This window comes from Rhinopithecus roxellana, chromosome 6, assembly GCF_007565055.1.
Source record: "Rhinopithecus roxellana isolate Shanxi Qingling chromosome 6, ASM756505v1, whole genome shotgun sequence".
Lineage (NCBI taxonomy): Eukaryota > Metazoa > Chordata > Mammalia > Primates > Cercopithecidae > Rhinopithecus > Rhinopithecus roxellana.
Window position 1 is genome coordinate 66,045,824 of NC_044554.1, and position 26,485 is coordinate 66,072,308.

Sequence of the window (26,485 nt, forward strand, 5' to 3'; positions counted from 1 at the left end):
TTCTAAACCCAGTAAGTGCTAAATCTTTTTTTTTTTTTTCCCCATCAAGAGAAGTAGAATAGTGTAAGAGACACTAGCATTTAACCCACGTGTTCTTCTGTAACTTAGTAATACGGGTAAGCAGGTAATATTCAATCAACCCACCAACAGGTCTATGCAGCATCCAACAGGTATATGCAGCGCGTTTGACATTGTAGTGGATAATATGAAGAAAAGAAGACCCTAAGCTATCAATATTGCTTACATTTTTTTTTTTCCCCCTCACATTTCTGGAAGCTGGAATTCTGAGATCAGGGTACTCGCTTGGTGGGTTCTTGGTGAAGTCCCTCTCCCTGGTTTACAGATGCTGTCTCCTTGTTGCATCCTCACATGGTGCTGAGAGAGACAAGAAAAGCACTCTCCTGTCTCTTCTTATAAGGGCACTTACAAGGGCTCCATGCTTATGAGTTAATTACCTCTTAAAGATGTTATCTTTAAATACCATCACATTAGGGGTTAGGATTTCAACATGAATTCTTGTGGGGGATATACATTCATTCCATAGCACAAGGCTTCATGCAGTACTGTGGGATTGGGCTGGGCTTAGAGGAATAGGTAGGAGTATGCAAACTGAGGCCGGGAGAGAAGGAAGAGTCTTCCAAGACTGGGAATCCTGTGAACCTTTTACCTGATGCCAGCTCATGTTCAGCTATGTGGGGGTGGGAGTACGTGGAAACCTTTCCCCCTCTCACAGCATCTCTCTGCTATGACAAAACTTCAAATTATTATTTTAGGAGTCTCTAGAAGGATTAAAAATGAGGAAGGTTGGAGTCAAAACTGGGGGTCCCAGTAGAAACCCAAACCAGTGGGCACAGAACACCCAGAGGGCACAATGCTGTACCCTCTTAATCAGCATTGTAGAACAGCTAAACAGGTTAATTGCTGTTGAATTTAAGGAAAGTATTTTCAAACCTAGGAGAATCCCTCCCCTGACCCTTTCCCCATCCTTTGCACTCTGGGAATCCATGTAACTTAAGACAAAACATTTTGCTTTATTTTTCATTTGCCACATGCGTATCTTGACTGTTTACACTGTTATTCAATGTAGATACACAATTAATTGCTGAGAGAGAAATTAAATGCATTGCCAATGAATTGATTTTATTTGCTTCATTCCAATAAGAAAAGCCACCATTCTTGAGGGACTGATGGTTCTTTTCCATTTTCCTAACCACAGGGAGTAATCATACCTACACTGTCTCTGTTTCCAAAGGTGGTCATAGATCTCAGCAAGGTAAAAATTGGAGATTTGACAATATTCCAAGTGTAAAGAGTTTTGATGATTTGGAAATAGGTTTTGTAATGAAAATGGCATAAATGATTATTTTTCTTCTTTATGCTGCAGCACTTTAACTTGTAATTTCTACCCTGGTAACCCCACCTATTTGAATGAGAGCTCAATATGAGATCTTTTGTTGTCTTTGAAACCACTGGTATAAAATTTTAAATTCTTGGATATTTTTCCTCTGCCTGAGAAAGGAAGATACAGGAAATTTCATTTTTTAGTTTGGATAGCTTTATTTCATTTATATTCATGTAGCTCAAGCATCTAGTGAGTTTTGCTGGTATATAAATTAATATTTACAGGTAAAACCTTGCTGAAAATAAAATAGATTAAGTGGAGAATATTTTTCCCACAGCTTTCATCTCTAACAAAAATGAAAAAACCCGGCACCACTCCTTTACTGAATGCCCCATCTGTCGGCTCCTTGCTGCTCTGAGCCAACATCCTCTTGGGATTGTTTGGGGCCAAGGGTCTGCATGTGAAGCAGGGTAGGTTTAGCACATGCTGGGAGAATAGGGATTTTGATTAAGACTTATATTTACCCTTAACTATTTCTCTGAATTATGGAGAACTAAAATTAAAAAATGTATTTTTGGATTGAAGTTACAGTAAAATTTCAGCCTCTACTGATCAGTGTTATGCATAGTATGTGATAATTTTTTTCAGATATTAAATCACTGATCTAAAATATTGTAATGGTACAGGATTGATGAATAAATATTTAACACCTTATTTTTAAAAGATGTTATGATGTTTAATAGCATTAATAATTCATTGCAGTTAAGTGGTACAAGTTTAGATTTTGATGTAAAATATCTGCATAATAAGAATTCCCCCAAAGAATCTATGGCCATCTAGAAAATGGTTTTATGAAAGAAAAGTAGATAGTTTTGCATTGTACTTTGTCTTAAACAACTTAGAATGAAGTTCGGTAGTAGAGTTCCATGGTTTTCAAATAAAATGGATAATACCGTATGATTCATGGATATTTGGACATTTTAAAGATGTTTCAGGAAGCTTGGCACAAAATAGTTTTTTTTTTTTTTAAAGTGATTATTTTTCCTCATTCTCCAAATGCTTGGAATTATGAAACCTTAGAATTGGAAGAGATTTTTGAGGTTTTCTGTTATGCCTCTCAGCCAAACCAAAATCTATTGAAGTAAGACCCTTGATAGGTGGTGATTCAATGCTGTCTTTGTTCTTCGATTTGATTTAAACATCTTTCTGCTCAATTCTCCTGTCTTGTGCATGTCTTTTTCACGAGACAGTCCTTCAGGTGTTTGAAGACCCTGTTCTTCCTGAGCCTTCAGTTCTCCAGGCTAAACATCACCTGCTCCCTATAACAGAAACAGTGCAAGAGGTAATGTTTATTGACAGCTTCCCATATGCCAGGCACTATGCTAAACACATAACATGCCTGATCTTATTGGATCCTTACCACAATTCTGTCAGATAGGTATGGTGTTCAGATGAGGAACTGAGGCTTATCTGAGGTTACCTGGAAAGTAAGTGGCCATATGATATTCAAACCTGTGTGTCTGATGGACTCAAAAGTTCATGCTTTCAAGCATTGCTTTTTGCTGCCTTTTAGATGGTATATTTTCAAATTATTTCTGTATGGTTTCCTTTCTCTAAACACAGTCCTGCTGTTAGTTTAACCCCATTCTAAGTTAAAATAATTTTTCCTTGCCATTCTAAAAGACTGCCTTTGAGCAGGAAAATTAAGCCTTTTAATGCAGAGGACTTCAGCTCTGTAAGCCTCATACTCTCAGTATATCGCTGGCTGGAATGGCAGATGGGCTGGCCAGCACATCCATGGTGGGCAGTGGCCTCAGTACAAGGATGGAGTCTGACTGCCCATGACCCCATGTATCTTCCCTGCTGCCAGAATGATCACATGGCTTCCAGAAACATTGTATTCCTTTAGCAGCATTGATGGAGCTTCCTATTGTTCCAGATGTTTTCTGAAGAGGATACTGGATAAGAGTTTGTGTTATTACAGATGGTCAGAGCAGTTTATGAATCAGGAAGTTTTCCATGGAAGAAAGAATATATCCAAAATTCTATTTTGAATCTGATGGCAGGATGTGGTGAAATTATTTGGATGTTAGGAAAACACTGTAAACGCCGAAATAAATACTTGTGGTTTGTACTTACTCCTTTCCCAAACTAAAATAGGACCTGTGACAGCATTTCCTGAACACATGGGATCAAGCTCTAGATCAAATGATGAGTTGATAAAATGAACATATTCGTATTAAGTTTCTTTCATTTACTTCTCATTTCCATGTCTAGAATCTAGAGTCTAGAATGGTTGGATGGATGTATTAGGACCAGAGTGTGTGTGATATTATTAATGTCAGAAAAACAAACTACTCATTTCCACCTCTGTGGGGAGAGACTGGAGTTCAAACCATGTCTCCTGTACCTTGGCAGAGTGAGAGTGTTGGGTTCTTTCAGCCACTGTTTTGGGGTGGACTTGGTCAGCAGCCCGACCCTGTCCCAGCCTCAGAGCCTCCCAGTGGTGCTGCTGAGCTTTCTCCCATCACTATACAGCCCGCCTCCTTCCTCTGTTAACCTGCCTTGAGATTCCTTTCCAAGGCTCCTTTAGCCTAAACTATAATGTATTTGACTCTACCTTTACTTTGAAAACACTTTTGATCTTTTTTAGAGTTCCTCTAGGTTTTCCTTTAGATAAAAACAGCTTTTTATACCTTTTGTTTCCATGGTAATGAATTCCAGGACTGCTTTAGAAAACCACTAGCTTTGTGTACCAGTGGAAAGTTGCAGCATTATGTTACTAACACAATAAACATCAGCCTACCTGTAAGAAGCGTGCAAGCCGGTAGAAACACTGTAGCACCATGGCCACGAAATGATGTGAGCATACTATCTTTTACTGCAATAAGCAGAATTTGGAACATGAGCCCTGCATTGCAGACAAATGGCTTGGGAGCTGTAGCATGAATTCTAGTGTTCACTAATCAGCTCAAGGCAGGAAGAGCCAATTAACTTGAGGCATTAATTTTCAAATTTAACATTATATTGAAACCGTGGAACCCCATTTCCAAATTTTTTGCAACCTTCCTGAGTTTTTACAAGTGCCAGTTCTGCTCTTAGGAAGTCCTAGGTGGGAGGAGAGTCTTCCTTGGGCAATTTACTTTTTGGTGTAAGGAAGATTGTTTCCAAAAATTCTGGGAAATCTTCATGGTATTGTCTGCAAATATACCTCTTAAGAATCTCAGGTACAGATCAGAACTCAACAGAAAAATCTATTAGAGTTGGCTCAAGACAGGGCAAACATAAAAAGTAGATATCCTGGGAAAAAATAGAACTGTTTTCGTAAAAGGCTATAGGTTTCTGAATATGTGGAAGAAGGAATAATTGGAATTTGTTTTTTGTCAACCCTGACTCTGCCCTCTACAGCCTTCTCTTTGTTATATCATGAGTTGGGGGAGTGAGAAGCAAGGGAAAAGGCAGAAAGAACATGAGAGGTTGGACAGAAAGATTGGAGGTATGTGCCAAGTTGATTGTGCTAATTTGAAAAGAGACAATGAATCAAAGCTCCTTTTTCCCTACTGTAGATTTTAATATTTAAAGTTACCAGTGCCATTACTGATTATATTAAGATGGTTTTATGTTGATCTGATTAAAATTACATGTGAAATAATGAATGACAGGTAATGTACAAATACCCTTACATTTGGAATAATGAATGACATATAGAAATACCTTCCCAGATATATATCTATATATAGATAGATATTTAAAGTATAAACATTATAAGCAACTGTAATGGAAAGTTTTTAGAAACATTCTTCTAGGAGATACAAAGTTAAGGGGCCAGAAACACAGTACAGCACGCAGTTTACTACAAGACTGTGGGGCTACCTTCTTGCCTGGAAAGATTCAGGACTCCTATCCCTAATAAAATTAAAGGGAGGTTCAACTACTCTGGAACTTAGTGTCTGTTTTATCTTAGTATTTCTAAGTCAGAAAATGTCTATTTTAAAATAGGTCTTTTTGTCTTTTTATCCTTTTACTCTATAGGTAGAGTTTACCAAGGCCGACTGATTTGTACCCAGCTCATTTAAGTGTTTGGGGCACTGCTCCAAATTGTTGCGTTTCTTTCTTCCGCCTGCCCTAGCTGCATCAGATCATTCTCAAAGCTACCTTAGTTCCTTTTTTTTTTTTTTTTTTTCAGCCGATAGGTTGCACACAAAGCGTAGCTTTTGGCTTTTTGTAAACAGAATGCAAATGTACCGTTCTCCCCCAGGAGGGACCTCCGCCATGCTGAAGGTGAGCTGAGACCCTGCGCCTTGATAAGGAGCCCCTTTCGGTGTGCTGGCAGGTCAGCCTGAGGGCTTTGAGAAAAGCCTTCCATGAGCACCAGGGCACACATTCACCAATGCAAGACAAAGCTCTGTGGAAAAGACTGGTGGGTTCATCCCTGTCCCACCCGAGAGGTACCCCCAGAACAGCAGAAATGACTGTGCTCCCCGCCTTGTGAAAAGGGTCTAGTTTTAAAGTGACCCTGGCAGAAGAGGGGCAGATGCCTTCATTCCTCCTCTTCAGTTTCTCCTTGGACCTTTTCCTGCTGTTCTGTGGGTTCCTTGAACATGTTATAGAATCCAATTTTGATTTATCTATATTGCTTTAGAGTATATCTTTTGACATAGCTTTTTAAACATGTAGACATACATGATTTATCGTTGCCTACTATTATTGTCATTTTATTAGATCCAGTGAAGTATAGAAACCTAGACATGGGCCAGGCACGGGCTCACACCTGTAATCCCAGCACTTTAGGAGACTGAGGCGGGCAGGTTGCTTGAGTTCAGGAGTTCAGACCAGCCTAGGCAACATGGCAAGACCTTGTTTTTGCAAAAGGAAAATATTACCTCCCTTTACCCTTACAATTATATGATTATCTTGGATATTTCTTTTGCATACCTTGAGAACCACATTAGATGGTGTTATGATTTTATCATCAACTGAATCTAGCAAACTCAACAGGAGAAGCAAACTTGATTGTATTTATCTATATTTTTGCCATGTTTTTTTCTTCCTTCCTAATGTTCCAAGACATTTCTTCTTTTATCTTTTCCTTTTTTGTTTTGAGAACTTCCTTTAGTCATTATTTTAGGGCAGGTCTGCTAGTGACAAATCCTCTTCGTTTTACTTCATCTGAGAATGTCATCCCTGAAGAATATTTTCTCTGGTTATAGAATTTTGGATTGATAGTTCCTTTCTTTCAGCACTTAAAAAATGTTGCACTGCTTCCTACTGACCTCCTTGGTTTCTCCTGCGAAATCTTCTTTCATTCAAATTGTTCTTCCCCTATGGCTTCATGCATCATTTCTCTCTGGCTACTGTCAAGGCTTTTTCCTTTGTCTTTTTGTGTGACTGTGATGCATCTTGGTGTGGATTTCTTTGGGTTTATCCTGTTTGGTGCTCAGATTCTTGATTCTGTCTTTTGCCACCTTTGAAAAGTTTTTAGCCATTATTTCTTCAAATACTTTTCTAGCCCCCCTCTTTTTCCTGTCTTTCTGGGAGTCAGATGACCTACCTTTAACATCTTTTTGTAGTTCAACACCTCTCTGAGGCTTAGTTCATTTTTTCCCCAGTCTAATTTATTTTGATTGTTTATGGGTAACTGTTTTATCTATAAGTTCACAGATTTTTTTGGCCTCTGTTCTCTTTATCTTTATTCTGCTGTTGAACCCATCCACTGAGTTGTTTTTTTTTTTTTTTTTTTTTTTCACATTTCATTTATAATATATTTTAGTTCCAGAGTTTCTACTTGGTTCTTCTATCTTCTGTTTCTTTGCTGATACTTCTCATTACTTTGCTAGTTCTTTGTAGTTTTTTGTTTCAAGAACATTTGCAGTTGCTCTTTGAAACCAATATCCATCTGGCTGCCAGGAGGAGGGGTCCTGTTACGGTTCTCCATGTGACCTCCACTCCTACTGTTGGAATGGCTTCATTACTGCTGAGTGGTGGCGGGTAAGACCTGATTCTCTACCAGCCTCTTCTGACACCTTTGCAGCCAAGTTGCCACCCAGCAGAGATGAAAGTCCAGCCTCCACACTCAGTCTCTCAGAAACTATCCTGGTGGGGGTGTTGGGGCTCCTCACTACTGTCTAGGTTCCCCACTAGGTCTTTGCTTGTGTGGGTGGGTCCACAGGTTTTGTGTGTGTGTGTGTGTGTGTGTGTGTGTGTGTGTGTGTGTGTGTGTGTGTGGTGTGTTTGGAGTAGAGTGGTTATTATCTAAAAGTTTCCATTTTTTTTCTTCAGTCTAAAAGGAGCTAGGCTGCCCCTTTCCTGGTTCTTTGGACAAAGAGAGGAGGTTTTTTGCTTATTTTTTTTTTTGCTCTGTGTGTATTGGTGTTTCCAGGTTGCTGGCTTTTCAAGTATAGATGAGGAAATACATGAGGGAAAAACAAAATTCAGGAACTTGTTGTCATGTCATTCCCTGGGTCCTGAGGTCCTTAACCCGCTTGGCAGCTCCCCACCTTTCAATGTCTTCTTACTCTTGTTTTAGATCTAATGCTCAGTTTTTAGCTAGACCTATGGGAGAAACAGGGATGAGAACGTTCACTCTGCCTTCCTGTCAAAGCCCCTCTTGATCCTTACGTTTGTCTACACCAGATGCTGTTCTTCTTGTTCCACTCTCAAGGTCAGAGAACAGGGTGTGCTTTCGAGTACATCCGGTCCGGTAATTCTTGTACAAAGCTTAACTTGGAGCAGGAACTGCTGCAGGGTAGAACCAGTCTCAAGCACTGGAGAACACGAGGTATAGGCAGTGAAGTAGCCTAGTCACTTGCTTTGTGGGTAGACAGATCTGGGTTCAAATCCTGTTTCTACCAGGTATTTGTTACTTAACCTCGATCAAGTTATTTAATTTCTCTGACCAATATTGTCCCTACCTGTTGTGAGGATTAGAATAGACATATTTCTGGTGCCTGGAACATATCAGGCACTATACATGAATAACCATTATTGTTACAAAGCAGGTTATAAGTTATCCAGATATTTTGTCCATGATCTGATCTCTACTGTGAAAGAAACCAGTGCAAACTCATTTTCTAGGATGCTGTTTTATGTAAACAAGTCATAGTTAAATAATTCCTCCACAGTGACAAGCCTTTTTATCCCAAATTTTGTATCCAGATAAGAATATCAGTTAGAACAAGTAGCAAGAACAATGATTCATCTGAGAAAGTAGGGTAGAGTATTTTCAAAAGCAATGGGTGGCTTGTTGGTGATTTGTGTTTTGAGACAGGGTCTTACCCTGTCACCCAGGCTGGCGTGCAGTAACATGATCTCAGCTCACTGCAGTCTCCGCCTCCTGGGTCCAAGGGATTCTCATGCCTCAGCCTCCTGAATAATTGGGACCATAGGTATGTGCCACCATGCCCAGCTACTTTTTGTATATTTTTTGCAAAGATGGGATTTTGCCATGTTGGCCAGGCTGGTCTCGAACTCCTGGCCTCAAGTGATCCACCTGCCTTGGCCTCCCAAAGTGTTGGGATTACAGGCATGAGCCACTGCATGTTGGTGATGTGAATGCTGTAATGAAAACCCTCATTCTCTGTTTAAAAGATTTCACCATGTAAGAAGCAAATTAAGGGACACTGGGGGGCATTTGTCTGCTTCCTAAGGAGCACCGAAGACTAAATATTTTAGGGAATGCTGCCGATAATGATTCACTGATTTCAGAGTTTCTTTCAGCTCCTAACTACAAGTCAGGTGAGAGTAGAGAGGGCAGGAGGGAAGGACTCGGTGCTTCTCCCAGGAGGAAGAGTGGACTTCTAGGCTGGAAGGGACAAGGGGGGTATTCCTGACTGAGGGACTGGATTGAATGTTGATGGGCTGTGGATAAAGATCGTCATGCAGGCCATTTGAGCACTGTGCGGCCTGGACCAGTATACTTGCTTGGAATGCTCATAGAAAACCCCAGTGTCAGGTTACATTCCCTAGAAGCAGAGCTGAATATAGGAGAATCTTAGCAAAATGAGTTATTAACAAGCATTCTCAGGAGAAAGGATGCACTTTCAGGTGAGGTCCATCCTAAGCCTGATCCTGTGGATGCTCTGAAGCATCAATCACAGCAGGATGTGTTCTGCCTTGAGGGAAGAAAGTAGGAATTTTGTATCCTTACATCAACCAGTCTTGAGCTACAGACAACCTGGTCCTAAGTGATAATTCCCAGGCACACTTGGGCAAGGTGGCTCCATCACCCAAGAGTGGTTCTCTGAAGAAGGTTAGAGGTCTGAGGTTAGCAGTAGCACTGGTGACAGGTGGAAAAGGAATCCTGGGCAGGGCTCAAAGGGGTCTACAGCCCCAGGCTTCATCAGTGGTACCATGTGAAAACCACTGGCCTGGGTAACAGGAGGGTTGGCTTGTACTCCTTAATTTTCTTTATGACCTTGAGCAAGTCGTTCAGCCTTTCTGCCTTACATGTAAATGACAGGATTGGCATAGGTAGACTTTTAAGGGCTGTTTGACTCAGGTGAGTTGATTGAGAACACTTGGTTTAGTAAGACCAGGGCTTCTTGGCCTATGGTTGGACCATAGAAACCTTCAAGAAGAGCAAAGGAGGGAAGTATGAAGTTACTGCTGCATGGCTAGTGGCCCAGGCAGGTGCCTTTGGGGACCTGGAAGTGAAGAGGCTTCCTTACCTTGGGGGCTAGGGACCAGAATTATACCTTCATGGGCAAATGGTGGAAGGGCTACATGGCTTGGTGACCAAGGGGACAGTGAGGAAGACCACGTGAAGGACTGAGCCTGGAAAGCAGATTCTGGGAGGAGCCAAGCTTGCCTAAGTGGTTACAATGGGATTTACTCTGGTGAGAAGTTTGGCTAAATATGTTCAGCGGCTGGGCACAGTGGCTGACAACTGTAATCTCAGCTATTTGGGAGGCCAAGGTACGGGGAGTACTTGAGCAAGGAGTTTGAGACCAGCCTGGGAAACATATTGAGACATTGTTTCTACAATTTTTTTTTTTTAAAGTTAACTGGGCGTGGTGGCATGCACTTATAGTCCCAGCTACTTGGGAGACTGAGATGGGAGGATCATTTGGGCCTGGGAGGTAGAGGCTATAGTGAACCATGATTGCGCCACTGCACTCCAGCTTGGGCAACAGAGTGAGACCCTGTCTCTAAATAAATAAATAAATAAATAAATAAATAAATAAATAAATAAATAAATAAAACATTAAAAGAATGTGTTCAGTGTCTGAACTTCAGCTTTTTGTATTCTGTCAACATTTTTTCTTGATTTTCATCCTATCCTTCATTAGATGGAAGGCTTATTAAAGATCCTTTTTTTTTTTTGGAATTTGTTAATGTTATTAGTAACATTTTAAGATAATTCCTTGACTTGATAGTTCTTTTACTATTACTGCAGCTTTTGCCTTGGTCAGTGGAGGAGGCATATGTTTTTGTATTTTCATATATGTCCATGTGCAGGAACTGGACAGCTCTAGGGACTAGTGAGAGAAGGTAAAGTTGGGAAGACCTTGGCAATGTCAGTCCTGGAGCTCTCCGAAGATAGTGGAGCTCCTCGCTCTACTGCAGACAGTTTCCTTCTCTAGGATAGAGTTTCTGATGAGAATATTTCATTGTTCTCTAACACAAGTGGTCAATGTTTTGCTCAGTTTCTCTTGCTGAAATAGTGGTATCGATTCAGTACATTGGGGCAGAGGGAAGGTTCCACTTTGGTGAAGCAAAAGGAAAGTCTTACCAAGGAGTGAGGTGTTTGTTTGCTGGGTCCTGCCAAGTTCAGGTATTGCTGAGTGGGTGGAGGAGTCTGTTTGCTCCCAGGTCAGCAGATCCATGGTGGTCTGCTCGGGCTTGTGCCCCCTCAGATGCCTTGTCTCCCCTGGGTGGAGCTTTTGGGATGGGTATAGTGGTTCATGGCTGCATCGCTGAATTTACATAAGGCTAGTGTGGCAATGGACTCTCAAAATATCTGTGGTCATAAATAGGGACTTACTTAAAATTTTAGGCCTAGGCAGGAACATCACTTGAGGCCAGGAGTTTGAGAGCAATCTGGGCAAACTGTGAGACCACCACCTCTACAAAAAAATAATAAAAAATTAGCTGGGTTTGGTGGTGCATTCCTGTAGTTCAGTTGATCAGAAGGTTGAGGTGGGAGGACCATGGGAACAGGATTTCAAGGCTATAGTGAGCTAGGATCATGCCACTGTACTCCAGCCTGGGTGACAGAGCGAGACCCTGTCTCAAAAATAAAAGAATAAAATATGCATGACTCTAAAACTAGTTTTATTTACAATAAAAAATTAATAATTTTAAGTACCTCAGAAGATTTAGTAAAAATAGGACTTATGGAATAATTTCTGTCATGAAAGATAAAAGTTCTTTACTGTATTTTGGTCTTGAGGTAACTTTCTGTATTTCAGTCTTGAGGTAACAGCTGACATTCTCAGGATGTGGCTTCCTTCCTTGGCTGAGATGTCACCTGGACAGATACAGATATCACCATTTGCTACTAATGATGATTGATGTTAGTAAAAAAATGTTCTTCTGTGTCAAGAGGGCACTTGGAAAGCAGACCATAAAGAGCAGTTCTCACCATCGGAAGGCATTTGTTATCACTCATGCTTTGATGTGGCAAACACATTGCAGTTCTTGGCATAATGAGAGGCAGGTTTCAGGAGTTACTGCTGCAACCAACTCTTACCTGCCAAACTATAAAGACAAACTATTTTGAGGATTAAAGGATGGGATCCCTCTGTGCTTTGTGGAAGCAGAGCTGAAAGGTTCATAATGACAGACAGAACCATTAGGAGGCATGAAAGAAAAAGAAGCAGCAAGGCTGAAACTGTTCTGTGCTAGAAAGGAGTTGATGCCCTTTGAACATTTAAGTTCAAATAATATGCCATACTTTATCTCCAAAGACAACACTACTGACCCACTGTCAGTAGACCATGGGCTGTGGGTTGCTTTCCAGCAGAGAGGATGGATTTTCTTCAGTTCCGTCTGCTCATGCTTGGCAGAGATTTCCTTTGGGACCACTACCAGGCCCCAGCGAGCCCAAGCCTGGAGAAAGGGAGGCTGGATCATTATGGCTGATGCTCACTATGCACCAGTTTCCCTTCTCAGCATTTTACTGGAGTCACCTCAGTTGTCCTTCACAACCAAGCACCCTATGAAATAGCAATGCTTATTATCCTCACCTTACATTGAGGAAACTGAGGCTGAAGGAGGCAAAATAACTTGCCCAAGGCCACACAGCTAGTAAATGGTGCAGCTGGGATTTGAACTCATCAAGTCCGACGCTAGAGCTGAATGAAGCTCTTAAGCATTGTACCCTGCTGTGGTGTAGTTAGCTGTTGGCTACATGGATGCTGGAGTCCAAAGAACATGGACTCAAATCCTGATTCCCCAGCTGGTTGCTATGTGAACCTGGGCAAATAATTCAACACCGTTGGGGCAAGAGAGGGAGTCAGAAGCCTGGGACAAATCACCACACATAAGAAGCACTCAATGCGTGCTGGCCACTGTTAGTGTTTTGGTTATTGTTTTGTTTTTATCCTGGAACAGAGTGAAGCTAAGAGGTAGTGATTCTCTCCTTGAGGGTGAATAAGAAGGAATTAACTGGGCATTACCAATGTTGACAATGTAGATTTCTGGGCCCCATTCATGAGGGATGCTAATTCAGTGGCTGTGGGGGGTTGGATGGTAAATGGTTGGACCCAGTCACCTGCATTCTAAAGAAGGTCTTTCAGTGATATGGAGCAGTGGACTTCAGACTGGCCAGAGGTGGCATGTGCAAGGCTTTGGGCTTTTCCAAAATTCAGAGCTTAATTTTACAGTTGATTTGTTTAGCTATAACTGAGTGACAGAGTGGAACACAGATATTCTGTAGACTATCTCTTAATCATTAAAAAACAAAAACCAGCACAAAAGAAATCACTAAAAGGAGTCAATACATTTTACAGTTCCAGTACTGGCCAATTCAGAATGTGTGCTGGAGCAAACACAGGAGTATCTAACAGACCTGCAGAGACAGAAGGGATTTGAGAGACCCACGAGCCACATCTTGTTTTTACAGCTGCTGAAGATGGGGGTCCTCAGGGGGTAGAATGACTCTTAGAAACCATATGATTAGTTGATGGGAAAGTCTGAAACAGGACTTCGATATTTGGCCACCTGGCCATCTCGACAAGGGACCAAAACTGGAACCTTTGGGAAGTTCTGTATTCCCTGAATTCGGGGTGACAGCATGAAGTAAGGAGGAATCTCACACCTGCTTGTTGCTGCGTGTGCTTTTTCTGTCTGGATGCTTTTCTGCACCATGCTTGCCAGTAACTTCCAGCTTTTCTTTAGGGCCTTTGATAAGCTGCCTTTTCAGGGACAGTTTCCCTGCCTGTGTCCTACACTTGCTCCCAACAGTTCATTATGCCCCCTTTGGTCACTCCTGAACCTAATGCCAGTTTTTGCACTTAGTTGACATTTTTTGCTACTGTCACCTTTCCTCTGATGCACTTAGGTAGTACAAGTAGAGCCACTCTATTTTGCATGCTTGCAGACATCATTGACCATTTATCCATTTATTTATATTCATCCATATGTATACCACAGAGCACCCACTACATATGCCAGGTACATTTAGAGAATATAGAGAAAAGTAAAGAATAAATGAGAAAATATACAAATAACTTGATAATTCAAGATACTGATATGGACGATGAAGAAAATTTAAAAAGGGTGTGACGTGACAGATAAATGATATGGTGGGAGAGATCCTTTTCACGGGGTCTCTAGGGAGGCACCCTCTCAAAGTGTATCTCATTTAAGCTGAGACTCAGACGATGAGATGTGGGACCCATGTAATAGAACTAAGAATATTCTAGGTGGGAGGAGGAATATGTGCAAAAGAGTTCAAGTGAGATTGAACTAGGCACCTTTGAAGAGCAGAAGGAAGCTAGTATGGTTAGAATGGAGTGAACAAGAGGAAGACTAGGAGATGGGCAGGGCCACATCTAGGAGGATTACAACCTAGGAGTAATGGGAAGCTGTTAGAGGTGCTTCAACAAGGAAATGGCATAGTGTGGTTTGTATTTTAACAGATCACTCACTTTTAATTACTGAGTCTAGGCTTGTCCTCAGATTTTTTTTTTTTTTTTTCCTTGAGACGGAGTCTTGCCCTGTCGCCCAGGCTGGAGTGCAATGGTGCGATCTTGGCTCGCTGCAACTTCTGCCTCCTGGTTCAGGAAATTCTCCTGCCTCAGCCTCCTGAGTAGCTGGGATTACAGGTGCATGTCACCATGCCCAGCTAAGTTTTTGTAGTTTTTGTAGAGATGGGGTTTCACCGTACTGGCCGGAATGGTCTCAATCTCCTGACCTCGTGATCCGCCCCCCTCGGCCTCCCAAAGTGCTGAGATTACAGGCGTGAGCCACCACGCCCAGCCTCAGATTCTTAATACAATGCTCCAGGCAATCTCTACTTATTGATCAATTTGCACTTAAGGCAAGAAAATTTTTAGGCATCTTAGCTAAACTGTTTGAGGGCCAAGTTCATGTTTTAATCACTTTTGTTTGCCTAGCACTTTGTACCTTGCAAAGAGCAGATTCTTGGTGAATATTTATTGTATGAATGAATGGTTTCTGCATTATTTGATCCTTTGGCATAAAAAAGTGGCAAGGCTCTCTCTGGGTGGGTGACTTTTTAGCAAGTCCACTGAATGGTAGGTGGTAGCATATTGTGAAAATTGATTGGTTCACACCTCACCTCACCTCTGCTCATGTTAAACATTTGTTTTAGTTCTAGAAAATTCAGTTGTAATTAAGCTGGAAGGTAACAGAGTAGGACCTCTTCAAAGCCCCTGAAATGGCTGCCTCACTACCTGTTAAACATCAGGTAGAGAAGGCCTGTTGAACTTTTGCTTCTAGTGTTATGAAGAATGGATATTTGGAGAAACTCTCCCAATTACACACACTGAGAAATGCTGAATGTAATATAACAAACAACTTTTTAAATATGTAGCTAAGCTCATAAAAATTGAATGTAAATCTCTACAGAGGCAAAAATGGAGAGAGAGCTGACACCAGGGTGGTGAGTGAGGATCTAAGATATGGGCTGCCTTGGGGGTGTGTGCAGACAAACTGAAAGCTTTGGTTTTAATTGCCATACAACAGGGATGAATAGGGGTGCACTGTGGAATGGAAGGTGAGGACTTGGGCACTACAAGGTCAATGGAACTGATTAAGAGTCTGCAAAAGCCAGGAATCTTGAACATCTACACCCTCAATGAAAAGATGGACTAGAAAAATCCATTTGGCAAAGAAAAATTGCTATGAGAAATTGTTCTGGCCTTGGCTGGGGATGGGGAAATGTCTCTCCTGAGAATTCTGAACTCATGAAGGTTTAGGACTTAAACTCACATTATCCACATATGCTGTCCAGGAAAACTGAAACAAAAGAATTGTTAAGATAATTCCAGTTTGAGAGAGACTCAGGATTCCAGCACAATAGGAAGAGAATCCGCTTTGTAGGAATGTTCCCACAGCTGGGGCTCTTTAGAATTCTCACAGATTAAAATCAACCACATATGACTTCACAATGAAAAGTTTCCAGTTACACAGAGTAAACAAGCCATCAGTGGAAACAACAAACAGTAGAATTAGACTTCCCAAGAACTTGAATTTAAGAATTATCAGTCAGAATATAAATGAAATGTCCTTAAAATGTTTCTAGAAATAAAAGATGGATTTGAAAACATGAGCAAAAAGCTATTAAAAATGACTAGGCAGAATTTGAAAAGGAAACAAAATGAAATTTTGGAAATAAAATTATGTTCAAAACTGACAACTCAAAAAGGAAAAAAAAAAAAAAAAGGTTTTAACATTTGATGTGCTTTGACTCTGTGTCCCTGCCCAAATCTCATCTCCAATTGTAATCCCCCACCTGTCAGGGGAGGGACCTGGTAGGAGGTGATTGGATCATGGGGGCAGATTTTCCCCATGCTGTTCTTGTGATAGTGAGATCTCACGAGATCTGATGTTTAAAATTGCGGCACTTTCCCCAGCACTCTCCTGCTGCTGCCATGTAAGACGTGCCTTGCTTCTCTTTCATCTTCTGCCATGATTGTAAGTTTCCTCAGGCTTCCCCAGCCACTTGGATCTGTGAGTCTATTAAACCTCTTTTCTTCATAAATTACCCTCTCTCAGGTAATTCTTTATAGCAGTGTGAAAACAGACTCATACAACATCCAAATATATTTTTCTGAAAACCACTGATAAGAGTTTGAGTTTATTATACTGTTAAATTATATGCACAGTTTAAAAATCATAAGGATATACCATGATAACTTTCCATAAATTAATGTACTATGTAACCAGCATTCAGATCAAGGAACAGGACATTACCAGTATCTCATAAACCCCCTTTCCATTCCCTTCATGTAATCTTTTACTCCAAGGTCAACCAGTATTACTCCAAGGTCAACCAGTATCCAAAATAGGGGTGTGACTATTATACAAGTATCCTGAATTCTAAGACCATTTTAATTTTGCCTGTTAAAAACATTTTATTCATGGATTTATATACTATATAATCTTTTGTATATGACCTTTGTCTCTCAACATATAAAAAAGGATAAACGAACATCATATTTTTCCATATAGTTATACTTTTCTTATTTAATTTAGTATTCTATTGTGTGAATATGCCACAATTTATTCCCTTCTACAGCTGTTGGGCATTTGGGTAATTTTCAGTTTTGGGCTATCATTTATTCCTGTTGGGTTTATTCTTAGGAATAGAATTGCTGGTGACAGAGTATGCATGTATTCAGCATTAGTAGAAATTACCTAATGGTTTCCAATATTTTTCTAAACCAGATGAAATCTTGTGTGGAAGTTCAATAAACAAAACCATATTCAAGACATCAAAACAAAGTAAACATAAAACCTAATGGGGTGGATGGATGGATTAACAATAGATTAGACCTAGTGAAGAAAGAATCAATGATTTGGAAGATAAATATGAGATATTACCCAGAATGCAGCACAGAAAAAACAAAAGGATAGGAAAGGAGACTAAGAGATAAAGGATAAAATTAGAAGACCCAATTTATGTGTTAATTGAAGAAAGCTCAGTAGAATGGAGTCAGGGAAAGAGAACCTAAAATTAGCCAACTCAGTGTTATCCAATAATGTGAGCTACACACATAATTTAAAACTTTCCAGTGTATAATATATGTTTTTATTTAACTTGATATATGCAAATTATTTCAGCAGGTTGATATAAAATTACTGAGGTATTTACATTTGTCATACTAAGTCTTCAAAATCTAGTAGGTAATTTTGTACTTAGCACATCTCAGTAGTTTAGGCTAGCCACATGTCAAGTGCTCAGTAGCCACATATGGCTAGTGGCTACCATAACAGTGCACATCTAAGGTGCACATCTAGGGTGTATAAGGGAAGGTAAATTGAGTGAAGGTCCAGGTATTTGGAGAAGAGGGCTGTGTCATGAGGATAGGAGGAATGTGGATAAGTGTATCACCATAGAGACAGCACTGGGCTTTGAGTTTACGTACATTTGTATCCCTCAGTACAATTATTATACCCTTCAACATCCAGTGGGTTGCAGAATTGCAGCTGTTGAGTAGCTCAGAACAATAGCAAACAAGAGCATCGTACAAGAAGAGAAATCTATCTGTTGAATTTACAGAGGAGATTCAGGACCTCGGAATTTAATTGTCCTCATGCAAATTTGACTAAAGTGAGCATGTGTGACATTTACATCAAAGATCACTGTGTGTATTAGTAGAAGCAGGCTGGTTGGGAGTGGTTTTCATTTCTTTGGCTATAATGATATGAAAACTTGACAATGAATACAAGTAGATTGTTACTTTTGTTTTTATGTCTCAGTTAAAAAATAACACTGTGTCCTAGTGTGCTCATACAGCACAAAAGCTATATTATCAGGCTGTAGATCAAATACCATAGAAACTTGACCCAAATAACCTCAGACTTCCTGGGAAATTCTATGTTTGGGTTAGATACGTGACTGTAGTCAGTTGATTCATTTTTTTTGACAGCTCAAAAACAGCGAAGCAGGGCACTTGGAATCTGTTTAGTCTCAGCTGTTTGAAAAATAGTAATAGAATTGAAAATATATTTCTGTCCTTAAAAACACCTCTAAAGTGCTGTATTTGTTTGTGTAATGATAACACTTTTTATGCTGGCTCTGCCGGTCCAAAAATAGGGGTATGACTATTATGTAAGGGCGAGCATTATGTAAGGTTGTGACCTTTATAATGGAACAATTCTTATTCCCATACTCTAAGTATGAAACCGACTCAGCCAAATAAATGCTACCATTATTTTTGATTATGGGGTAATAGTGAAATTATTAGTTTAATCCAATTATCCCCAATACTGAAATATAGCGTTGTATTAGTCTATTCCCATTGCTATAACAAAATACCTTAGACCAAGTAATTTGTAAATGATAGAAAATTATTTCTCACAGTTTTTGAGATTGGTAAGTCCAGGATCAAGGTGTCAACAGACTTGGTGTCTGGTAAAGACTTGCCCTCTGCTCCACAGATGGTGCCTGGTTGCTGCGTCTTCACAGGGTGGAAGGAGCCGAAGTGGGCTAAACTTGTTCCCTCAACCTATTTAAAAGTGCAATAATCCCAGCCATGAAGGTGGGGCCTCCCAGAGTCCTCACCTCTTAATAACATCATCTGGGGGTTAAGTTCTGTGATGGTTAATACTGAGTGTCAACTTGATTGAAGGATGCAAAGTACTGTTCCTGGGTGTGTCTTTGAGGGTGTTGCCAAAGGAGATTAACATTTGAGTCAGTGGACTGGGAGAGGCAGACCCACCCTCCATCTGGGTGGGCATAATCTAATCAGCTGCTATCACAGCTAGAATAAAGCAGGCAAAAGAATGTGGAATGACTAGACTGGCTGAGTGTTCCTGCCTTCATCTTTCTCCCATGCTGGATGCTTCCTGCCCTCGAACATCGGACTCCAACTTCTTCAGCTTTTGGACTCACACTAGTGGTTTGCCAGGGGCTCTCAGGCTTTCGACCACATACTGAAGGCTGCACTGTCAGCTTCCCTACCTTTGAGGTTTTGGGACTCAGACTCGCTTCCTTGCTCCTCAGCTTGCAAATGGCTTGTTGTGGGACCTCACCTTGTAGTTGAATGAGTCAATACTCTTTGATAAACTTCCCTTCATATATACATCTATCCTATTAGCCCTGTCCCTCTAGAGAACCCTAATACAAGTTCCAATATATGCATTCTGGAGGGACATGAAGATTCAGGCCATGACAAGTGTTCTGGAAGGTTCTACCATACTAACTCCGAGATGTTCTTTGTATCGGCTTTCAGAAGTTTACAAAACAGTCTCAGTCTAATATACCTATATGGTATTAAATTGATCATCTTATAAAATATGTGAAAGCCTGTCTGTCAGATGTTGAATCTTTTATTTGGGCTCATTTTCTATGAAACCAAAGGGACAGTGCCAGTGTTTCCCTGGTGTCTTGGGGCTGAGCACTAGTGGTGTTGAAGACCATCCAGTGGAAAGAGTAGTAGGCTAGAAGCTAGAGGGGCTGGTTGTGTGACTAAGGAAAGTCACTGGTTACTTTCTGTTAGGGTGCTTTTTCCATAGAAAAAATTTACCATATATGCTAAGATTGGAAGACATCTTAGAGATTATTTATTCCCATCTCACACCTAAATTATTAGAACTCTTTAAAGCATCTGCAACAAATAATGATCCAGTTTTGGCTTGAATGGGCCATAGGCTACTCCCTTACAACACCACTGCTCCATTGTTTGGTGTTTCACAGGCGTGGAACATTCTTCTTTGTACTGAGCCAAAACCTTTTTAACCAATGCCCAGCTCATAAGGGGCTTGGGAAGTAAAACATTATTAAATGTGAATTTACAAAAACCAGTATGCAAATCTGTATCACTGTTTACTGGTGTGGTGTGGACCTAATGAATGGATCTAGTCTGAATTGTAATGCCTGAATTCTTTCTTTCAGCAACTCCCCAAACTGAAAAAACCAACATCTTTGTGATGTGGCCTCATAATCCAGGCATCTTGAGCTACTGTGGGTTTGTCTTGGTAGGAGAGAAAAGAATTCTGCCTCTCTAGGTTAACTAGGAATGCTCACATTTTTTAAAGCTGGTTTTCAGGCCTATCTTTAGAGTTTAACATTCCAACTCTTAACAGGGTTAGGAATTCTCCCACTTCTACTTAACAGCTTGCTACCCAGGACACGAGAGCCTCCTAGATTTCTCTTATATGGGGTAGTAGGTGAATTATATGTTGTGGGGATGCTGCCGGTCCAAGAGCTCTCATTGAGACATGGGGTCATGGATTGGGGGGGTGGGGCTAGTCCCTGATTTGTTGCTTGTTTTTATAGGATATTCGTTCATTCTTAATTCACTCACTAGTATTTGCTGACTTCCTGGTTAGTGTTTAGCACTTTGTCTCAGGAAGCCCTAAATATCCTCTTCAACATGACGTGTTATCACCAGAGGAACTTCAGTGAAGATGGAACTACACCAGGCTAGCTGGGGAGGCCCAGAGGACTGGACCTGGATCTCTGGGATTTCCCCTTGGGTGCATTACAATCCCCAAAGGACCTGCCCCTTTTCCCCGCCAGTCTTAGTCCCTACATTTGAGGAGGATGCTGGGATCCCCCTGCTTCACTCCACTCCTGCTACTCTGGAAACTCTGATTCTAGCTTTGAAGGTGTGGAATTTAGACTGGAGCAGTGAAGGGGGTGGCGAGTCATGGAGCTGGAGACCAGGCAAGGGCTGCTGGATTCTCAGGGTTTCTGGAATGAATGTCCTTCTGTCACTTTCGTGTTCCTCTTTCACTGAACAGTCAACAGCTGAGATCTTGGCTGGGTTTCATACTGGACAGTGTATTCTTGACTTTACAAAAGGTGGTGGGGTGTTAACGAGCTTCCTTTCTGAGTTAGCACTTGAGTAATTTCTTTTCAGCCGCTGCTATGTATCCCTGCTCCTTATCCAGTACGGTTTCCAGGTGGATTTACTTCCTAGCAATCTCAGAGTGCAAACGAAAGGTGTAGTGTCTTGTTCTAGGTGCTAAATCTTGTTGAGGTAGAGAGAAGGGAGAAACCTGAACTATATTTAAACAAATACAGTAAGTCCCTCAGCCCATGATTGGCTGGCCCTCAGTTCTTGCAGCCGTGCAGCAGCACCAAGCAGAACTTCATTTTATGTATTTATATCCCTGATGTGGAAACAAACACACACTATTAGACATTCCAGAGTAAAGCTCCTGTGGGAAATGGAATTAGGAACTATGTTTCCCCAAGGAAAAGCTAGACATTCAAGGCAAAAGCTCAACGGGAAAAGAAAGAAATTTGGGTTGCTTATAAACTGGAAAACTCAATGCTGCTCTGTAATGATATGACCGAAAACAAGTGACTGCTATGATTACAGGCAGCATGAGCTGGAGGAGAGACTGGTAATGCTAGATCACATCAAGTGTACTGAATCAAGTGGTTAGAGGCCTGGAGAAGGCGGCAGATCTGCGAGATTTGAGATGAACAAGCAAGGTGATCACTGTAAATGCTTTCTAAGGACATGTATGGTCTGCCTCGCAAGAGGATCCTGACTTCCTTGAAGGAAGAGGACGGCAGAGACTGGCTCTAGAGTCCCAGGGTTTGGCACAAACTTTGGTTTCAAACTCATTAGCCAAGTTACTCAACATGTTGCTGTGTCAGTTTCATCATGGAAGAAAACCACAAGATCTATAAATCTATGAAGGAAACTTTATTTCTTATAAAGGGTTATAGCCTGCAGGCTGGCCATTTTGCAGGCTGGGAAGTGCAGCCTCTGGCAGAGGCTAATAACAGACACTTTGAGGGAGGAGGGGGTGGAACAGGAATTTGTGCTGAGGTTGGCCAAGTAACATATTCAACAGGTTACAGGAGGAGCTATGAATATTCATGAAGTGGGAGAGGTACATGTGTGATAAGCAAACATAAATATTACCTGCATCCCGTATTCACTTTTGGGTAGAAACTTAACGTTTAAGTGTCGTACAATTAGGCCTTATATATCAAAAGGTAAGGCAGGGGACATGAAGGCCCTCAAGTTTACAGCCTCTGTAAACCAGCCAGAATCAGTCCATGGTCCATGGTCTCTTATTAGGAGAAAGTTACTGAAGCACAGCTGTCTCTTTTCCAATCAAAGCTGTGGGTATGGCTTGTGGAATGGGCTGGGGGTCAGTGGCTGGTGGTGAAAGTGCTGCAGTTGTTTCAATAGTGCTTATCTTGAGGCCAGTGCTAGTTTAACTGCTAGAGAAAAAAACCTTGTGGCAGTTGGAACATAATTTATTCTTTAAGTGTAGAGGGTACATGACTTAACCCTTGCCTGGCATGGCCTTAGGTAATCTTTATAATTTGGTATCTTATTGCCACAGAGTCCATTTTGTTAGTCTTAGGATCTCTATGTTAACATTAATGCTGGTCAGTTGTTGTGTCTAAACCACAAAAAGGAGGGGATGTAATGAGATGTGTCTGGCTTCCTATCACACCATGGCCAGGAACTCAGTTTCTGAGATTTCCCTGGGGTCCCCTTAACCAAGAGGCGGTTTGTTCAGCCAGTTGGGGGCTTAGAATTCTAGTTTTAGTTATCATCTATGGAATAGTCATTGTAATAACACCTTCCTAGCGGGATTGTGGTGGGGACTGTCAATGGCAGATGATGTGCTTAGCATGATGGCTGGCACTCCTTATATGTTCAGTATCGTTATTATCTATATTTCTCTAGTTTGCGTTGGTACTTGGCTCATTGCCAACATTCAGTAAGTGTTGAATAAGTAAATGAGCATTTAAGTGTTTTGATAAAAATTTCATCTTCACTTAATTACTTCCCTCCCTTGCTGGTTAATATTATTTGATGTATTACTGATATATATAGAAAACTTGGGAATAAGCGTCCTGAAAATAAGGGTTCTGATGGTTTAAATGTATAGATATTAAACACAAATATTTCCTCTTAACATAATCAGCAATTTAATAAAAATAAAAAAATTGCTGTCCATATGCTTCATCATTTAGCAAATATAAATTAGTGTACAGTTAACCATATTTCTCCCCAGGTCTGCTGTTCCTCCTGTGTTTAATAAAAGGTGGCTGTATCCTCTCAAATATCTAAGCCAGAAACCTGGGAAATCATTGCTGGCTCTTATTTTTCCTTCACTCCTCACACGCACTCATGTTTGTGGTCATACAAGCCATATCCAATTTCATCTCCTGATTAGCCTCTGAACCTGCCTTGTGTGTCTATCTCTGCTATTACTGTCTTAGACCAGCTACTGTCAACTCTTGCCTGCATTAATGACATAGTGCTCTGGCTGATAATTGAGGAAAAGTCTTCTAGGAATGTCCAAGGCAACTAGTGGTTGAATTTCCTGCTGGCAATCTCTTTAGAGTTTTTGCACAGAGGATTTATGAAGGATTTAAGCAGCTTGCATTACTGTGGGTCTGCAGAACACTGGAGACTTGAGAACACTTGCTTCCTCCCTGGGTGAATTACATATGAGAAGATTGCTGTGGAAGCCTATTGGACGTGCATTTGACATGCACGTGCCTGGGAGTTTTCTGAAATTTTCTGTTATGGAGGCATATTAATTCTTAGGAAATAAAACTTCTCATGAGTACAGGAAATGTAGCTGTGGAAAAGTCCAACATAGAAAGATGAGAAAACCATTTTCATATATATCAGAAAAATGTTACTTATTTTATCAAAGTTTATTTAGCAAAGCCCACAAATATCTTGAGGCTAACCTACTCAGGGCAGTTGATAGCCAGGGAATGTCATACAGGAGTATGGAATCAATCCATCAGAATTCAGAGGTGAAACGTTTCCATATTGATTAGGAAAACCCAGGTTAAATGGATTAATATACTCAAATCGGCTGTTCTGAGAGGGGTCTTCACCGCATTTAGGCAAGCTTATTGATAGGCTTACCAGAATGCTTAGGGAATCCAGCCTGGCAAGGAATCACAAAGCACATTGCTGGACTAGTGTGACTGCACCTCACCTACAAGAGTTGATCAGCCTTTCTGTAGGTAGAGGCTGAGGAAGAGCTTGGGATGGACAGCATTTGGGTGGAGAAATACATTCGTCAGGAAATAAAACTGAATAGTTCAAAGACTGGTTCTGGTGCCGGTGTCCTTGATGCTGGTAGCTCAGTTCTCCCATCTATACCTGGCAGGGCTTCCTAGCGGGGTCGAAGGTGGATTGTGGCTCTTTGAGCATCAGGTTAGTCATCCCTATGGGGATGTAGTTGCAAGAGATAATGGTCATATACATTTCTGCTTCTGGTGAAAAAAGGGGAACCTATTCTGTGGATAGCTGCTTGGAGAGAGATGAGGGAAAGAGATGAGAATACAAGGGAATATGTGGAGCCTGAGTGGAGAGAGAGGTGAAGGTCAGAAGAGGAAAAAGTCGTGTTTGTGAAAGACAATGTGAAAGTTTGGACACAAACAGAACCACAGGGCCCAGATAACCAACTGTAATATTAGCAAGTGGGGGAGCCTCCAGCTTTCTCTCTCCACTCTGCCATAGACCCCAGGTGAGGTTTCACACCCTGGACCCTTCTGGTGGCCTCCGCAGAGCGGTAGAGAGTGGTGAACAGTGATGGAGATGCTGACTCTGATGTCAGTGACCTGGTGGTAGCCCTGTAGATATGGCAATGTGCCAGGTCTCTACCTGCCCCACAAGGAGACAACTATCAAGAAGGCCAAAGTGGAGGAAAATGAGTGGTTAGTTTTGTGCACATGACATAGGATGTCTGATAGTACCCTCAAATTGGTTGGGGAAGGCTTTGAAGAAAGCCCGAGTCCTGGTAATTCAGGCATTAATGGAAATGTGACTACATTTGTTTTCATGGGTTGGTGGCTCCTCCCATCTCACTGCCTTGAATGAAAGTTCTATGAGGCCAGAGGTTGTTTTGTTCACTGTTATATGCTTGGCACTTAGTCGGGACTCCATTCATATAGATTGAATGAATGACTCCATTACTGTTACGAGAAAAATGGCACTTAATCGGGACTCCATTCATACAGATTGAATGAATGACTCCATTACTGTTACTAGAAAAAAATAACATACAGGGCCAGCTGTCTCAGTGGCGCGTCTGTTCTCACTGAAAAAGAAACCAAGGCAAAAGCACCTGGTAAAATAGAATGGCAGGATTTTCTTGTCTCACACAGTCAGGATCAGCACAATTTTGTTTTTCAGCAAACCAACAAATGAAAAAGGCGAAGGCTGTTAAAACGAGTGGGTACTACCTGTGTGACAGCTGTCAGCGTCATCCTCTAGCTCCTGTAACTGGTTCTTGAGGCCCCCACGGCGAAGGGGAATGGAAATGAAGCCATTTGTACCTAAGCTACATTTGGTGAAGAGTAACAACTTATTGATTCAGGCTGTCCAGGAAGGCCATGTTTCTTCTCCATGCCTTTTCATTTCTCGTCTGGGTTGCATTGAAAACACAAATTGTACTCAAATGTATTAATAGCTTTCTAATGTGAGCTCTCAGTCACAAAGAAATGAAAAGAATTATTTGAAGCACTAAGAAAGGCCAGGGTTTCAAGCTGGTTTATTTTACCTGATATGTTATAAAAAGAAAAAAAAGAGCAACCCGACAGTAATGTCAAATTGGAGATGCCTCAGTATGGTTTTCTCAATAGAACTGAATAATATATTAGTGAGTGCATCTAACTAGCAAATGGGATCAGGACCATTGTGGAAATAAAGACAGAAAAGTGCCTTAACAGCTTTAAAATTCACAGATGGCAAATCAAGTAAAAGATCTGTTTATCAACCTCTGAATACTCTGTAAAATGCACATTGGAGGGCTAGGAAGTTTCTAATGGCACCTGCTGAGCTTTGGGAAACCTCGGTGGAACCCTTGGCTCTCTGACATTTAGCTGCTGCAGAATGGGGAAGCTGCTTTCCTGACCACATTGCTTTGGTAAAGTAAAGTTGTGAAGCTGTTGTGCTTTGCTGGGAGTATCCGAAGGCAAAAGTTAGAGAGTTAGATATGTATAATAATGCACTGGAGATTGTTAAGCTGTGTGCTGTGTTTCATAAAGTCTTGCACAAACAG

At 41.1% G+C, this 26,485-nt stretch overlaps 1 protein-coding gene and 1 long non-coding RNA gene across 12 annotated transcripts in view; one reads left to right on the plus strand and one right to left on the minus strand.

Annotated features, from left to right (window-relative positions):
- The window catches only part of GRM8 (glutamate metabotropic receptor 8), an 858,863-nt gene that overhangs the window by 22,394 nt on the left and 809,984 nt on the right, over nucleotides 1–26,485 (plus strand). The gene's annotated exons all lie outside the window — the stretch shown is intronic.
- On the minus strand, nucleotides 1,120–15,866 carry LOC104674413. Its single transcript, XR_749639.2, has 3 exons — nucleotides 15,740–15,866; nucleotides 11,325–11,566; nucleotides 1,120–2,661 (listed from the first exon to the last, which is right to left on the minus strand). It is a non-coding gene; the product is annotated as an uncharacterized LOC104674413 (long non-coding RNA).